We start from the raw sequence: 19114 nt of genomic DNA on the forward strand, positions 1-19114 counted from the left end.
GCAGGAATGTTTTTTTGAAAACTTGTGATTTCCGTAGCTCATTCATCTGGATGTAAAATCATACAAAAACTATTTTGTGACTCCAGTGTCTGTGATGAGGAAGGTTAGTAGTGCAATATGCTGCTATTTTGAGATGAATTCTCTGCAGAGCAATGGGAAGTGGTCTGGCTTTCTGCTTGGACCCTCATGCTGCCGTAGCCTCTACAGAACTCACAAAGGGAGGCAAAGATGGCAATCAGATAATTTTGTACCAAAGAAAAAGCATATTTATTTTGTTATATTTCCCCCCAGCCATCCAAGTTTTTTTTCTTTATTTTTCCCTGCAGTGTTACGTAAAACCAAGGAAACCACTGCAGGTCTTCAGATCTAAGTCAGCTCTTTTACATGAGCATGGACTAAGAGGTGGTTTCTTCAACAAAGAAAAGAAAAACGGTAAATACTTATTATGCTGGAAAAGTCATTATAATTTGACTTCTAGCACCTGCACATCATATTCTTAAGACTTTGGGAATGGTGTAGTAGCAGCTACAGCCCCTGCATATGCAAACGTTCAACTGTGTGTGCACATCGAGAGTAAAACCCCAAGAAAGCTCCCCAAGTTCATCATGGAGACTCTCTTACCTGACAGCCTTATGTAAATCAGTAAGATTGATGCTGTTGTATTGGTCAGCATGTAAAATAACCTGTCATCAGTACAGAACGTGATGTGCAGAATATCAGTGTAACTTGAAATTCATAGCATTTTAACACCTGTTTCCATAGTTACAGTGTAATCTAGACATCTGAGAAGCCAGCCTGCCTTTGCCAGCCCTGTCATTTCAAGGGAAATAAATTAAGGAAGCTGATCACAAGCCTGGATTGTACAGCTTCTTTAAAGTATAGCAACCAGACCTGAAAACTAACCAGGAATGAACATCATTGGGACAGAATGGATAAAACCCATTTCCTGTAACCTTTGTAGAAAAACTTGAGTGTAGTCTCCTCTGTATATTTTTTTTACCTCTCTCAAACAATATTTTATGTTATACCTGGCAGTTATATTTGCAGGACCATATTTCTTGATTTTTGAGAAGTTGTACCATATTCTTAAATGAAGCTTTGAAAAAATAAACAGATGGAAAAACGGGAGTGAGCAGGCGTAGGAAAGAGATACAGTTAAGTGAATGCTAAAGGGCAAAGCTTCAGTGCCAGACAGTTATTTGCATATGCACAATATGTTTCTGTCTAGAGGCATATTTTCTCAAAGTCTGTGTGTGTATTTCTATGAGTCTATATTTATCTGTATTACTGGCAACATATGCATGGCTATGAATAGAGTTGGGGTGTTTGCTGAATGATTTATGATGCTGCTTAATTTTTTTTTTCTTAAAATACACACTGATTTGGAGAAATGATCTCCTATAGGTAGGGAAATTGGAAAGAAATACAGGCATCATTTCTTAAATACAAAGCACTGGAATCCACAGAACATCCTATTATGTATGTATTTGTGCTTAGAGGGCAAATATATAATGGGTATGCATGCGTGTTTTCTAGGCCAGTTAATTTGTAAAATGTTTAACAGGGAGATGAAGGCTGTCCTGGTCTTTGCAAGACTGAGGAGCAAGGCTTCCTTCTGAAAAAGGTGATTCTTTGTTGGCCACATCTGACTGACAGAAGGGATCAGAGTTTGTTTTTTTTTTAAAAAAGAGTTTTGTACCCAACAGTTTGTGACACCCCAAGAGAGAGGGAAGAGAAAGCTGTATAAAGGTTTCACAGCTCCTATCTACATTAGGTAACTGTCCTGGTATAGCACTAAAAAGGGTCTATGTGGGAAAATATTTGCCATGATCCTAGAAGACTGGCTGTATTACTGTTGTGTTTGGAAAATGGGAATACCATGTCTACAGTAGAGAGGGGAAATGCAGTCCTGACTATGGTGTAATTTATCACCATTTATATGGCTACTTATATTGCTGACATCAGTAAGTAATGAAATAAACAATAAAATTTGTGTGACTTTAAGCAACCAGAGCCTTGTATATTATTTTAATATTTTAATATTTTAATAATTATTTTATATTTTTTTAAAGACAACATATCTGTTTTTCTTAGCTTCTATAAATAGCTCAGTCTCCTTGTATTGGCTAATGCAAGTACATAGAATGGGACTGTAATGCCATACTTGACTTTTCCTTTCATATAATACCTTACTGGTGACCCATGTCCTAATGAATTAAAAGAATATCATTTCAGTCTGGAATATGACTTAAATACTTGAAAGACACAGCCAGAAAAAATCAATGTTTCTGTTCTTGGCATAGTGAGTATTTTGTTGGTGGTTTGTTTTTTTTTTCCTAGAGGTGGATATAAAAAGGTATGATACATTGACTTTGACCTGTCAGGCTGAAGCTATTACAGTCAGCCAAATCAGTGATCCATAAGCTAAAGTCTCTCAGTACAAGCCTTGACCCAATAAGCTGAAATGTCTTAGTAAGAATTGTTATGGACTTCTGGAAACATAATAAAATAGATCCTTTGCAGTGCCTATACAATTAATTATTCAGCAGTCTGAAAGGTCTCTGGAGATACTGCTCAAAAGTAGTAAGTAAATAACATGTTTTTAGACATCTTATTTCTTGGTTCTAAAGGTGTAGGGTTTCTTTTTATATTTCCTGGAAAGTTTCCAGGCAAAATAATGTCTCTGAAACTGCATTTATTTGGTAGCTGTTCATATTCATAACAGGAAGACATAAGAAATTTATTAAACACACTATTTGGAATATTCTTTCCCTTTAATCCCTTAAAAAAAAATCTTAATTATGACTCATATAACACTGCTAAATATACATTTGAAGTTTAAGGGGGTTTCAAATGGGGCCAGCAACCCCATTTGTCTCATATTTAATTAATTAATCAATTAATCTTACTGCGATCTCAGTTCAAGCTGTAGATACCATAGATTACTAGAAGCTCTTCTCAAATGCTGTGATGACCCTACCTCTTGGCTGAAAGAAAATAATGGCAACAGATTAGTAGTCACAGTGTCTCCATGTAATTGTGAATACAAGTCTCTTTTAGAACAAGACAATAGGCCAGTACTTGGAATAACACTAATTCTCAGTAATAAACTAAGGGATGAAACAGCTGAGATAGGTCCAAGTGAAAGTCCTGACACTGTTAAAAAAAGAGAACTGTTTGGTATACCAGTCTCTCCATCCAAATATTGCGTCTGTTCTTAACTTCATCCCAGAAATATATACAAGGAAATAATGAAGTTGTGGGAAGAAGCAGTAGTATTTGGAGACCTGTTTTATGGCAAGGTAATAGCATAAAAGAACACATGTGAAATACTTTAATCCACTCTGATTAAAAAATAAAATTTCTGGAAAATACAATTTGGAAAATTTTTGTTAAATTATTATTAAAATCATGGAGAAAAAGAATATTCTGTGGAATTATATGCCCCGGATATTGTTAGTTACTATGAGAGTACATATTTTAAAAAAAGATGAGAGAAATTGATGGACTACAAGTCCAAGACAGTCATTAAACACAGGAACTGTCAAAGGCTCAACTGTTGTCACCAGAAACCATGGAGATAGTTTTATTTGTTTTATTTTTCCGTCTGTGGCGGCTCCTGCTTGACAACTGATGGGATGACAATCTAGGTGGAACTTTGATCCAAGAGTTTTTATCTAGAAACTCTGACCCTGTAATTTTTTATGTCTACCTTCTTTGGTTAGACTTGCATTGCCATAGAAAGAATAACCTGGGTATATGAATGCATGCACAAAAAAATGTGGAAAATTGAGAAAAAAAAAAAAGAATTCTTTTCCATGTAATTAAGAAAGAGGACAACACAGATTTACTGCAAATTCAGATCCTAATGTATCGTTATTCTTTAGGGTTTATTAGACTCACCAGTTCACTTGAAACAGTTTTGTTGCAATTGTGCAGGACTGAATGGACAAGGCTTTTAATTTTTCCCCAAAGAGAATGCAAGCATTTAAAAATTGGATTGTTGCATTGCTTTGAGTTATGAGCACATCCCAAATTTTGTGTTAATAGTCCAGGTAATTACATACTAAAGAATGGGGTAATCATTTCATGCCAAAAGAGAATTTTGAAAAAGAAAACACAAGGCAAAACCAAACTGGATAAATAGAACATAGATCTTTTTCATTTATGACCTAATTCGTAGAATTAAATGATTGCCTAGTTTGGAAAATACATTTAAGATCCAGCTGGAAACCCAAAACTGCCAAGTCCACCACCAAACAATGTCCTTAAGCACCAAACCTACCTATCTTTTAAATACTTCTAGGGATGGTGTTTTTATCATGCCCCCGGGCTGCCTGTTCCAGTGCTTGATAATCCCTTCCTCAGAGAAGAGATTTTTCCTGATATCAAATCTTAATCTTCTATGGGACACCTAGATGCTGTTTCCTGTTGTTCTATTGGCAAGGATAGTAGAACAGAACAGCAGAAGGAAACACCTTGAGAGAAGTAGATAAGGGATGGAACTAGGCAAGCAGGATGCCAGCTCAGCTCTGTAAGGCTGACAAAGCAGGAGTCATACAAAAAAACTGTACTGTGCTTACTCAGGAGCTGGGGTCAAGGAATGACCATCCAAAATATTACAACAGAGAATGCTGAAGACCACTAAAGAAGACCCCTAAAAGATCACACGAGGATTTCCAGTAAGAGGTGAAACGGTGCAAAATAACAGATGTACTTTTAATTCTGTTATTTTTATCTGCAAAATAAAACAAATATTATTCCTTTTTCAGTAATAATATCAAGTAAGCAGGGAGAGTTAATGAATATGTAATCAGTGTGCATGGTAAAGTTCTGTTCACCTAATGCTCAGTGCACTCAGTTAGAGGAAGGATCCTCCAAATGGCCAGTGAGCTGCAATAAAGAATGCCTGCTATCTCATACTCAAAACTTTATTAGAATGTTTCCATTCAACCAATTTTGATATTGCTATGGCTTATTATTTAGCAGAAGAGACCATCCCCCACTTTGCTACAATGAGGTCCTTGTTATCTGTCCTTTCAGGTAGGTGTAGATAAAACTCCCTTGAGTGTCCTTTTCTCCACGCTAAAAAAACCCTAGCTTCTTCAGCCTCTCCTCATAGGACTTACTCTTCAGACATTTTTACCAGCTCTACTGCCCTTTCTAGACATGATCCAGCACCTCAATATCTTGTTGTGAAGGGCCCAGAACAAGACTGAAGGTGTGGCCTCACCAGAGCCAAGTACAAGGGGATGATCCTTCCCCTGATCCTACTGGCCACATTATTTCTGGTAGCCAGGATGCCCTTTGCCTTCTTGGCCACCTGGTTGGCTCATGTTCAGCTGCTTTAACCCTCACCCCCAGGTCTCGTTCCCCCAGGTAGATTTCCAGACACTGCCCCAAGCCTGTAGCATTGAATGGGGCTGCTGTGACCCAAGGGCAGGACATGGCATTTCACCTTCTTGAACTTCACACAGTTGGGCTTGGACCATCGATCCAGCCTGTTCAGATCCTCCTTTAGGAGGTCCTAATCTCCAAGAGATCAGCACATTTACCCAACTTTGTATCTCCTGCAAACCAGCTGATGATGCACTTGTGATTGGCTCACCAGGCCATTGAGCAGAGCTGGCTGTGTCACAGAGCCATGGGATAGGGCACTGGTGACTGGCCACCAGTGGGTGTAACTCCATTCACCAACCCTCCCTGGCTGACCATCCAGCCAGTCTTTAACTCAGCAGACAGCACGTCTGACCACGCCATGAGCAGACAGTTTGTCCAGGAGAATTCTGCGGGTAACTGTGTCAAAGCCTATACCAAAGTCCATCTAGGCAAGACCCACAGCCTTTTTCCTCATCCAGTGAGCATGTCACCTCCTGGTCACAGATGGAGACCAGGCTGGTGAAGAAGGACCTGCCTTTCACTAGCCCATGCTGCTGCATCTGACCCTCTGATTGTTCTGTATGTGATGCATGAATTATAAAACACATTAGATCTCTAAAGAATAATTGTGAACATTGAAGGTCATAAATAGATCTAGAAGTTGAAAAAAGTTATGAATTATCTTTTTTTAGGCAATAACGAGAATAAGAATATTTACAGAATAAACTGAGCATCACTCTTATCAGAAAATTTGTATCACAGTCTTCTTCAAATGTCATAGCCGAGTATGTAAGAGCATTATAACATTTTTTTGGAAACCTTCCTAGTTTAATCATATCGTAGCTTGATCTCATGATATTCAACCATGAAAGCTAACAGAAATAATATATTGAAAAGTAAAAACTGAAAAGCAACTCAGGCATTTCATTAAAATATTTGATTCCTTTATCTTGAGGCATGTTAATGAGTTGTTAGAGGTCTACTTGAAGGAAAGAAACATAGAAACCTCTTAATATTAGGATGTTTAAGTGCTTATATTTAAATAGGTATAAGTTTGGGAAAACACATAAGAAAATCTACAAATTTATGCTTCCACAAAGAGTAGAAGACAGATAGTTTTAAAGGTATGTCTAGGTCTGGAAAGATGAAAATTCATAGGTACTTATTTCAGGCTTAATAGTACTTAATATAATTAATCTAAATTCTTTGGTCCATATTAATTTTTCCAGTTCAAAAATTGCCTTCCCAACCCTTCATTATGTTTCCAACATGAAAGCTTCCTCAGAAACCTTTTACTTTATGCAAGTGAGGGGTAGTTGAAATCTTAAAAATCAGGCAGAATTTCCAATATATTACACAATATTGCTTAAATTAAATTAAGAGACATCCTGAATGTCTCGTCTTCTCTCCTCTGAAGTGCATCCTGAAGATAGGCTCAATCTTATAATTTCAACATTTGATCCCAGGTAAGTTAAAATACAAAATTACAGTATCGTCCCTTATTTATGATTTTCTTTCTTTCCCATTTTGTACACCATATTCAGCTTTTTGTTTGACTAGATGCTTCTTGCAGATAATCTGAAAAGGCAGGATTTATAGGTAGTGTTAATAGTTGTGGCAGATTTTGATTTCTCTTAATGGTTTTAGATAAACAAAACATACTCTTATTTGCAGCACCATTTCTAGTAGGGTGACAGCAGGTTTCTCATCAGCACTTCTTCATATACTTACCCATCCTTGGGCAGTTTTACATCAGGTTTCAAAATATACAAAGAAACATTAAAAAAGCAAACTTAAGCCAAAAGGCAGATTGTCTAGAAGTCCACTGTGACCGGAGATGCTTCACACCTCCTGCCTCAGACTTGCCCTCAGTGAGGATATTGCTGTACTTATCTTAGCAGAAGTGGCTGCTGTTTCACAGACTATTCCATAGGATGAACTTTGCAACATTACCTTCCTTTCCAGGGCAGCTGAGGGACAGCCAGCCTTGGGCTGGGCACAGTTCACAAAGGTAACAAGACAAAGATTTTGCTACCTACATCTATTGCCAGCTATTCTGTAATGTCACATTCAGGTCCTTTACTCTACCCTGGTGCCAGAACTTACTGGAGTGCTCCAAGATTCTGCTGCTCTCTTTATCTTTGATGAACAGAGTCTGACTTGTTTAAATTTTATATTTTTAGAAGTTTTATATTAAATTTTATATTTTAGAAGTTTGCTTTCTATGTCTGTGTTGACTCTATGAATAACAGGGAGGAGGGGGGGAAGAAATAATTTCCAAGATTCTGTAAAGTTCTGTCATAGCCTCCTACATCAAGTTCAATCTGTTTAAATAAATGGCATGGCAGTGAAGGCTGAAGCTGGGCCTTGTTCAGTAATCCAATTGCTCAGAATCAAAATGTGCCAGAGGCAACATTTGATGATGGGTTTTAAAATCAAAGAGCTCTCTCCAGCAGTACTGTCCAGACACAAGGGAGGGTGCTGGGCTGGCCCTGCAAGAGTTTCAAAGGCTTTTGATACCCTGTCTGGTATTTGTCACAAGCAGCAGCTGCTGGTAGGGTTCAGCATAACTGCTTTCCTCTGTAACACAAGTAGCTGGGCAGCAGTAGCTTTAGGAAGAGAAGTGTAGGGTTGAGAACTACTGTGACTGTCTTGTGTGACATAAGAATTTTGAAGTATTTCTAAAGATTTGCGAGTTCTTTACTCTTTTCCGACATCAAAGTCAGCTAGTACTCTGAGATGAGGAAACTGAATGAACCCATTTCTTTCTCCCACCTTCCTCTTGAAAGACCATTGGTTTGTAGAGATAACTAAACCTCAAAGAAAATCTGACCTAGTGCTTTTTCACAAGAATATGTCAACTTCAGCAGTCAGACCTGTGAAAAGATTCATTGCAGTACTGTAAGAGTAGACTTAAGGTCTCCAAGAGTAAATCTAATCTCAGATGTCTTTCTCTAGCACGACGAGTCATCTCAGGTTGCCTGGTACTGGTATGACTGTCTGAAAAATTTAACAGCTCTTTCTACTTGTTAAGGAAGGAAAATGTGATGATGACTTTCCAGTTCATTTGGCAGCACTTTCCCCTGAGTTCTTCTTGAATTAGTTACACTTGCATGTCAGAATTGATTTGGAAACAGGGCCTAAAAGAATACAAATACCTGAGTGAACTCGTGCTTTCACAAGCTTACAGTTCAGTGAAGTAAGAAAGTGCATGTGTTTTCCAGGAATCTATTAAAGAGCAAGTAGACATTAAACACATATATGGTGAATCTACAGAATGAAAAGCCACAATTAAAAATCAAATAAATAAATAAAACATTAAAAATAGTTAAATAAGCACCATGAAGTTAACTCATCATGCTGTAAAGCTGAGAATATTTTGCACACATTTTTGTTAAGAATCATTAGTGGGGGTTTGGAATCCTAAACTGACTAGCAAATTAAATCTCAGACAGAATTTTAGTCAATCCAGTGCACTGACTCAAATAGGTGAAGTGTATGTTACTGGAGGACTCACACAAGCATTCTGCATGATATTTTCTCTGAAGAAAATGAAAATTCCTTCAGGCACTTAGAACAGCTCTGGTATGCCATTGTCCATCATTGATGCTACTTTCTTTGAGATTTTGTGTTTTACTGTGTAAAACAACAAAGTCTAGAATCAAATCAAAGGTAGTGGAATGAGAAAAACTTCTTCAGCTCACAATACATTAACTAATTTCATGCCAATCTGACATACAGAAAATGTTTTTAGGAAGGAATTAAAGAAATGTTCCTGGCATAGATGAGCACACATATCCATATAGAGACATATCAATAACAGATAGAGACAGATAGAAATCCATAGAAGGATATAATTTTTCGCAAGTCGCTCACAAAAATGTTACACGGTAGCTGAAATTGAAGTTCTATTAAGGCCTGAAAATGCAGAATCATTTATCCCTTGACAAAAAGGTCTTCATTACTTATTTCTGCCTCCATGTGGTCTACTCAGAAAGGGAAAGACCACATAATTTTGTCTCCATTTCATGACATACCGAGACTTCTTTCCTTCTGCACTTCTTTTTATTCTTTGAAATTTATTACCTCATGTATCAGCTTCAGAGTTGTTCTTACTGATTCAGAATCAGTTAGGTGAATGTACACTGTCTGAGTTTAGGCTTCTTCCCAGTTTTTAAGCATGCCTTAGCGGTCTCTGACAGCACTGTGGTTCCATAACAAAGCAGTATTTAATCATACTTGTTTCAGGTTTTCACAGATCAGATTTTAGCCTACAAATGTGAAACAAGGTTATCAACTTGCATTTTCTACCTTCTCAAGTGTTTTCCTATGTGCTACCATATCTTACATTAATTTGAACTTATCTAAGAATTGGTGAATGCATCAAAGTAAATTATTAGAGGTTAAGTTAAAAGTCATTGGAATAAATGATATTTTCTGAGAATAATTTGTTATTAAAGAAGAGTTTTTAGCCTTGTCTCTGAGCTTGGACTATGATCTTCATATATTCATTGCTGCAGATTTTCATATCTTTTACTTAATTGTGTGAAAACCGTTAGAACACACGGTTCTTCTTCCAAGATAAAATCTGTCGAGGCCACATGAATATTTCTTTTGTCAGTCTTCTTAGTAAAATCAAGACAACTATGGAGACAATGCAATTTTTAAACATCAGTTACAGGTGATCTTTGAGCTGGTATAAATTAGAAGAGTTTTCTTGCATCTATAGGTAGTCAATATGAAAAATATTTTCATATTTTCTATCATTAATTGCTCCACTGAAACATTTACTTTTCTTCTAATGGTTACTGCTGTCTTCCTCTGCAAGGCAGTACATCACAGAAATGATTTGGTGTTGGAATTAAGAAGAGACACACAAGTATAAAAGCACTTAGTGATGAAAGGTGGATCCACAGGAAATAGCTGCAGAATTTGTTCACACAGCATAAACTAATAAATATGCACAGGTAAATATATTCATTTACTTCCCTCCATCCCTAGAACGTAGATCCACTTTCTTGACTGAAATAAGAGCTGGTGGATGATGCATTAATTTAACAATGGCTGTTGAGAAACTTCCAAGGACCTGGAAGGCAGATGGTCATGCTGAATTTCCCTGGTGGTTCTTGGAAATCTAGGGAGTCTGGCTGAGTATATGTGGAAGTGTGACATTGTTAACTGAACCTCCAAATCTAGTTAGTCTTCACAACTATCATGTTACTCTTTACACGCTCTAGTGGGCTGTTGGTGGGTTGTGGGCTGCCATGCATGAATATTGAAAGCCTTCAACTGGATTGTGGAGAATTAGGGAAGGTTTGTTAAGGAAGGATCTTTGCGTAAACTTATGAAACAAAAATGTTTACTCCTGCTTATATTTAAAAGAAATCTCAAGACTATGATTGCAGGAAAGGTGTTTGCAAATATTGTGCTGAAATTATTTGGCTTATCCAATGTTTCAATAGAAAATCTCATAAAGAAAATTGTGAGAGATGGGAGAATCTTGGTAAGCAGGCTATCATACATTGTTAATTATATAATTTATATTATATACATTTATGATATAATATTATTTATCTATTTAAACAATGATAAAATATTAAACAAGGAAGAATATCTTTAAGCATGACATAGTTTCAAGCTGATCTAAGGCTTAATTAAAGTTGTTTTGTTTTTTTCTTCTTTTTTCCACCTCTACCTATTGCCAGCATTCATCAGTGGTCTTTCAGAGTCTCTCACACTTGAAAGATAAACAGTTTAATTGAATAAGCATTTAAAAATACCTGTTTTCCTCTTACCTATAATACCATAACCTAGATCCGTGCATTTAGCAAGAGTTACTTCTTAACCACATAAAAACAACACCCATGCTGTCCTTCTTAGGAACTGACTGTTCCTCATGCATGATAATCTCAAGTGACCACCTCATGGTAGTCCCAACTAACTACTTCCCCTTGGATTTTCAAACCAGAGCAGTTGATGATAAATTAGGAACTGGCCATGAGATCATGGCAAAAAGGAATAAGACATGGCCAGCATAAGCCGCTTTGAAAGTTATCACCCCTGTATATTTTGTTCTGTAAAAAATTGGATTCTGCAATCTGAACTAAATAATTTCCATTGCTTTCCCTCTAGACCAAAATCTGCTTTCCATGTAGTATAGGTCACATGGAACTGCTTCCACACATCAGGACTGCATCATCACTGCTATTCCACCTTTTCTCTTACTAAGAGAGCTCTAACAATTCCTCAGACCACCTCAACTCGGAAAAAGGTTATAATGGAACTTTACCATTTTGCGACTAATCTGTCTTTTTTTCATGCACAGCAAGCTGCCCAGGTATTTAGCAATAGCTAGAAAGCTTAAAAAAAACCACGTTATATGGTACAATACGGCATGTACCAAATTTCTAGCATGAAGAGCAAATAAGTGCCAGCAAGTTCACTTCTCAGGCAGTATTCTCAAAACACATTACAACTTCAGTGACTGATCAATACTGAACACTTGTTTTCTCCTGGTCAAATAAAGAAGCATCAACTTTTAGGAGGTTAGAAGCAAAGCTGGTGTTGTTTTTGATTTTTCAGATATTATTTTCTTTTAATCAAAACCAAAAGTAGGATCACAAGAATGTGCCTCTGACTGTACAGGAATGGACTAACAACTCTGGTAAGTTCATGCTATTTATTGTGGATATCTGCATGGTTTAAGCAAAGACACAGTGACTAAATTAATATGGAGCCATTTGGACTTCTTTCCACTGAAAATATTTTCTCATACTTACCAAATAAAAATGGATATATAGCAGAGAAGTTTTCTCATTCTAAATTTCTATTACAGCAATCTAGAAATTACCCTGAACACCCCATATTTTTTTAAGAACATAACACATATGCCTTGCTCAATATGACATGTAATTGCTTAAGTATGAGAAGTTTCCAGAAATTTCACTTTCTTTATAATATTTTGTGGAAGAGTTGCATGAAAAATATTTTTTTCTCACAGCTTTTAGTTGTTCTTATTTGGAAAAAAATATTTGGGGACAATCTATTTTTAGAGCAGAATTAGCTTAAGTATTAATTTAATGCAATCTATTACTTTTTTTTATATTTTTTTTTTTTTTTTAGGTCATGGGAGAAGTGGATTTATTTCAAGATACAGTGAACAACATTTCACCTGCTGAAGGAAATTAAGACAGTAACTTTTTCTTGCTGCAAAACCATTCTGAAATTCTCTGGAGAAAACAGGATACTTTTCCTTTCCTGCACTCACTCAAAAAGAACAACCCCAACAAAGTAGGAATTAAATCCCCAGAGAAATATTTTCCATGAGTTTTCCTTCTCTGTTATTGTCTTCTCTACCTTTTGTGATTTTTTAAATTATTAAATATACCCATGGTTTCTTCATCAAAAAATTCCAAAGAAGTTTGTCAATAGATGCCTTTGAAACTTTTCCTTCTAGTTGCAAGACTAAATATATGACTTTGTACAGAAAAACACTTTCAATGACACTATACCTGACTTTATAGAGCAAAACATTTCTGCTACTTAGAGAATATAATTTCTGGAGAGATTTTTCCTTTTTTTCTTTTTATTTTCTGTCAAAAATCAAAGCAGAATCAATTAAAGACCTGTTTTAAGGGATAACTATCTGCTTCTTTCTGACACATTTAACTGAATTTTGATTTAAAATTAATCACTGCTTTAAAGACATAGGAATTAAACATATACGCTAACATGACACATGCACTCATGGTAAATTCACACTCATATGAGAATATTTTTGTACAATCTTAGCATACACATGTTGATAGATTTCAATTTCTAAAATCCTGAGTTAATGCGCAAGGTCAGAAACTATTTTCTGAAATTTGTAAATTTCCCTTGCAAAAAGTTATGCTCAAATAAATTAATGGTCAATGGAAATGATGAAATTCATTTATGTCTTTTATTTAAATCCAGTGTTTCCATTTGAGTCTATATATACCAGTATAATGTAAAATATCTTATTTACATAAGTTGAAGGTCTTCAAAATTCATGAGTGGTAGAATGACTGAGTTACAAAGATCATTTGGAATAAGTTGGCATAAATTATTTATTAAAATTCAGACGTTCTGTTTATGAATCACAATTTTCAAGAACTGCTTATCTCATATTACACGTCTTTGAATATTACATAGACTTTGAAATAAAGCAGAAAATTTATCATAAAAAGTGCACTGATCTTACATGGAGAGAAGTAAGAGCACCAGAACATTTTGTGCCCTTTTGTTTGTGCTTCAAATACAACAGGGTCATAGAAACTGGAGAGGAGACGGCTTTTGGAGATAATAATAATAAACTAATAAACAGAATGCACAGATAAGTAAAACAGTCATGAAGTTATGAAGAAAATATTTTTTAAAATGGTGTTCGGTTGACCATAGTTGTAATCAAATGCTGACACAGCAATTACATACCTGCAAACGCACCAGTCAAAATTAGCATCAGCTGTGGACAGCCATCATGTAATAAATAGAAGGAAAGTCTTTATCTTTAGCATACCTCTCTTTAGAAAGTCTCTAACATGCAAGACGGCAAAGTGAGATGCGCAAATATTTCAGTTTCACATTTTGAAAAAGGATAGGTCTGCAAGTGATGCTAAATATTATGTCACTAGTTCGGGGCAGTGAAATTATAGCAATATATGTCAAATTTCCTGCAGAGGCTTGCTAACATTGGTTTTGCATGTATATGTTTTAATGTGAAATTGTGAAAGACTAATTAATTATTAATAGCACAAATAAGAATCATGTTTTCTTAAAGGTAATACTAATTTGTGGCAAAATTGTCCACTGAATAATATTCTCCCCTTTTGTTCCATGGCTCTTGCATGTATAATTATCCAATTAGGAATGCATGGAACAAATTCTTGAAGTGTTGTAAATTATTGAATACTCTTCCAATAAAAGTAATTAAAAGAACATGGCTCAAAAAAAAAAATCTCATTTTGTATGGCATGCATTTCAGCATAATTCACTATGTACATTTTGAGTAAAAGAATTGTCTCTGAATACCTCAGCCACTCCTCATACAAACTCCCCTCAAAGGCAAGAGATAAATATTGGACAAAAATTGAGGAGAAAAACTTTATAGAGCCATACATTATCACACCATCCTATTTCCAGACAAGAGGGGTATGTCCAGGACCTAGAGGCTATTCTATACCCCATCACATCTATCCTGGCGTGGGAGTAGGGGAGTCCTTTCAGTGCAGAAGTGGTTTCCTCTCATTGAGCAAGCATGGAGGAAGGAGCAGTAGAGTAATGCTAATTCCCAGCCAAAAAGAGCAGTTGAGGTAGCACAGCTACAGTGGGGGTGGGTGGAGGTCTTTGGTGAGGGCATTTTTGCATGTGAATCACCCTCTCTTCTTGATACATTTTTGTTCTTAGTATTGTTGCTGTCTTTGGCTTTCTTATGTCCTTGTTTCCAGAAAATTGTTCTTCTCTCAGCCCCTCATCACCACCTTCTGTGCCTCCAATTCTCCTCTCCAGCCACTTCCAGGAGGAAGAGGACATATCAGGTGCTTTGAGGGGGAGGAAGAGTGAGAGGCAGTGTGGTTTGGAGTCTCAGGGGGAGCACTAAAGTGGGAAGTACCATTCCTAAACCATGACACACTGTTGCATCCCTAGAGTTGGTAGGGGATGCTGTGGCCCAGATATGTTGGGAAGAGACACCCCTTCAAAGGATCTTTAAAAGATTAGAAGAATGTTCTCCCACAATTCTTTGCAGCTATATGTTAATGTACCCTGGTTATGTCATCCCTTTTCTCCACCCCAGTTCTAGAATGTTCCCTGCTCCTGACTTCCCTATTGGTCCCTGTTCCTTGTCACTCCACCCCTGGATCCTGGCTGGGTGTTGCCCTTAGCCACTGTACTGCCCCTACTCCCTCAACCTATTGGCCCTCTCACCTGATGCTCCACCTTCCACTGCTCAGGATATAATCCTGGACCCTCCTTTGTTCTTGGTCCTTTGTCCCTGGTTCCCTTCTCTGTGCTGTCCATAAACTCCACAGGAATACCACACAAAGAACCCCTCTCATATTTACTCTCTGACCCTCAGATAACATCGTGGTGTGTGAGTGCTCGGTGTGCAGTTATCCCTTCTCGTGGAGACAACACTCTCGGGAAGGCAGTGGTATTGGCAACTCCTGCTGTGCCACCGCTGCAAAACACACACACACACAGACACACAGACACACACACAGACACAGACACACAGACACACACACAGACACACACATGCTTATGAGCTTGCTTGCACAAATCAATCTCAGTTCGTATCTGTGCATGTAATCCATTTCTAAGGCTTAGCTGAAGCTTGAATGTAGCGATAACCTCTTCTACATAGAACAAATTCTTGTCAAGATTAGTGTCTCCTGGAATATATATAGGATGCCCTTGTTCTCAGGAAGGAAAGTAATAGAAAAAACGAATTCTAACAATTCTAACATTCCCTACTTTAAAAAGTACCAGTTGAAGCATGACATTTCACTGAATGAACACATACTGTCATTAAAAGTTATTAACTCTCTCCAGGTATTTCACCTTGAATTCTATCAGTTCTAGAGCTAGAAACTGACTGAAGGACAGTGCAAATTTTTGCTTGTTCTTTTGTCATATTCAAAAAGATGACTATGCTGTAAGAGTTTGCATCACTCTCCATCTAATTTTCAAACACAACAGATACAGATTTTTGTATTAAATAGACCACATGATGCATGTATAAACCTGCATTTTGTTTTTACTGGAAAAACATTTTATTTTTTTTTTTAAAAAATCTATATCTTGTAAAGCTGTAATTAGATTTAGGAGTAAGAATAGGTCAAATGTTAACTATTTTATATACATTTTTATTAAATAAAAATTAAGTTCAGAGAGAGGAAAGTGAATTTATGCAAACTTTTCTTGTTATAAATAGGATAGGGATCTCCCTCACAGATTCTAGTTTTCATTGTCCATGATGTATTTAAGTGTTTTTATTATTACAATGTTTTTATTTTTGCATCATAATATTGTAATTCTTTCCATACAGGTGTAACTGTACCAACAAATGTGACTGGTGATTATTAAAATTTTAGACAAAAGATGTTTTTTTTGGAAAAATAAGCAAAAATAAGCAAAACAATGTTAATATTCATTTATTTAAGTGAACAAATACTACAATTACGTTGTACTTCTCTTGCATGTTTCACTCATTCTTCATATGAATGAGTGAAGTGCATTTTTTAAAAAAAAAAAAATTAGGGATTCAAATAATTTTCCTGCAGAATCTTTTTCCAGTCAAAACTGAATTACATTTCTTTTCTGTGCAAATATTTGGAGTAAAAATAATCAAAAACTGGGAAAAAAAAAATTGACCACATGTCTGTACTAAAAAAACTTCAGTTTGTATTAAGCTTTGTTTTAGGAAAGTCACAATTGTGTCTTGGAGTACCAATATTTCCATATGTAATTAATTTAATATAACACAAAAGCAGCAGGCCCCAGATGAAATAGACAATTATTCTCTTTTTAATGTCATTAAACTGTAAACCAAGGCTATATTTAATGGCTGCTCTTCATCTTCTTTTATTTTCATTTCTTTTTCTTGGGCTGTTTTGAGTGCTTTAGTGTCTCAAAGAAAAAAAGTACAAGGAAAAGAAATGCTATAAATGTGTTAAACTGATATACCGAGTTACTTTTCTTGTCGGGATATTAAGGGATTTATATTTTATTTCTTGCAATTTCTTTGAAAATAGATGTTAATTTCCAGTGATCAAATGAAGACTAGTTTCAAGTTTCTCGTGACATTTGCTTTTTATTTGTTTGAGGTACTGCAGAAACTGCAGAAGGTCATGTGTGTTAACTGTGCAGAGTACTGGGTGGCCTAAATACATCTTGAGCATCTCTGGATACATCTTCTGTCATTACTCCTAAACTTCACTGTGCAGTCAGACTGCACATACACCACTGTATGAGGTATGTTTTCAAGATTTTCACAAGTACATGGGGAAAGTAATTTTCCCTGTGGTTATATGCAACTGCATCTAATGTACATGATACATTGCTAATATTATGTTTCCCTAACATGTATTGCTCAACCAACCCAAGAGTAAAACAAAATATAAATAAGGGAGATAGGATATAGATAAGGGAAATAGATGGAAAGTAATTTCAGGGCCAGATGTTGCAGTGATAAAATGCAAAATTTTCTCAGTTTGTTTCTGTTTCAAATTCATAGTTTCCTGCTGGACTAGAGCATGGCTTTTAGAAGAGGCATCAAAAGTTAACATAAAGATATCAGCTGACAAGTATTGTAAAATGTTCTGCTGTTTAATTTCCTCTACTACAGAAATTATATCTCTCTAGCAGTTTCGGCTCTCAGTTACCATTTCCTACTATTCTTTCAACACTTAAGTTTCTTTTCCTTGTCTTTATTTGTAACTTCTCCTAGTATTGAACTGAAGTTGATTGAGCTTCCTTTGTCTTTTGCTGTTAGACAGATACTGTGAGTTCATCTCTTCCTGGTATTTAATTGTTTTCAGCTTGCCAAGAAGCAATTGTTGTGGGTTTAGGTTGTTGTTTTTTGGGGGGGGAGGGGGGGGCGGGGAGGGGGATATTTTGTTGTTTTTTTCTTTAAATACGATCTGCTCAATAGTTACTAGAGGATGGCTGATAGTAAAAAGAGGACAGTCTGCAAATATGAAATTAATCTAAATATTTCCTGACATACAGATAAAACTGAGGTTTTAAGATTGTTAAATTGATTGAATGCAGTGTTTCTTGTTCTATACTAGACAGGTTGCAGTTGTGAAGGCTGAGAAAGCAGAAAAGTAAGCATGGTATAGGACATGGTATAGAGTGCTTGTTGTAGGTAGACCATGGTAGGAACAACAGGTGTTTCCTTGTGATGACTTTGTTTAAATCTCAGTTGAATATAAGGGGAGGATGTCCTCTTTCTATTAATTTATTTGGACTATAAAGTTGAGACTATCTACTTTGAGAAGGGACTATGAGACATTGTTTCAAGTTTGAGAAACACTGGGTAAATCTGATTTGTTGTTGCTGCTCTAGTACAATTACACCTTTACATTTATGTAACACACAGTGTAAAAAAATTTAATTCCTTATTGTTTCTCTTCTTCCTCATTTCTGTTGCTCAACATAGGATAGGATTTATGTCCCTGAGGATGTATTTCTTTTTATCAATTAACATTAGAAATGCTGATGAGAATTTGTGTCTTCTGTCTTCATTTTACTAACAGTAAGAATCTTACTGAGATAGCTGTAATACAGTAGCAAGCCTTTCAGGCTAGGGTAACACATACTGCATTCTTAGTTTTTGTTTTCAAGTGACCACAAGAACTAAATAAATAAATTTTATGTAAAGGTCTGTTGGAAGGAGATTTTTGCTCTGTTACAAAAAATTGAGAAGTCTAATTTGGGCTACTGAAAAACAGAATAAATTCAAATGTGATCAGCTTCTTTCTCAAGGAGGAAGAGCATTGTCACTAACTGCTCATTGAGGTTGCTGCATGAATAGGATTAGGACTTACAGAGTATCAAGAGTAGAACAAGGATAATTTAATTATGGAAGGAAGGTATCTTTAGTATCTTTTCAAAATACAGGAAGAGAGGTAACCACCTTCTTTTTTTCCCCTTAGTGCTCACATGCAGGATGAGTTTAAGTGGCAATTACTGAAGAAAAATAATTAAATAG

General features: G+C 36.1%; 1 long non-coding RNA gene across 1 annotated transcript; it reads left to right on the forward strand.

Moving 5' to 3' along the window:
• Nucleotides 1–11915: 11915 nt before the first annotated feature.
• Nucleotides 11916–17444, forward strand: LOC117245633. The gene is made up of 3 exons (XR_004500527.1): nucleotides 11916–12043; nucleotides 12502–12669; nucleotides 17226–17444. It is a non-coding gene; the product is annotated as an uncharacterized LOC117245633 (long non-coding RNA).
• Nucleotides 17445–19114: the final 1670 nt, after the last annotated feature.

The sequence above is a fragment of the Parus major genome, chromosome Z (genome assembly GCF_001522545.3).
Source record: "Parus major isolate Abel chromosome Z, Parus_major1.1, whole genome shotgun sequence".
In the NCBI taxonomy this organism is placed as follows: Eukaryota; Metazoa; Chordata; class Aves; order Passeriformes; family Paridae; genus Parus; species Parus major.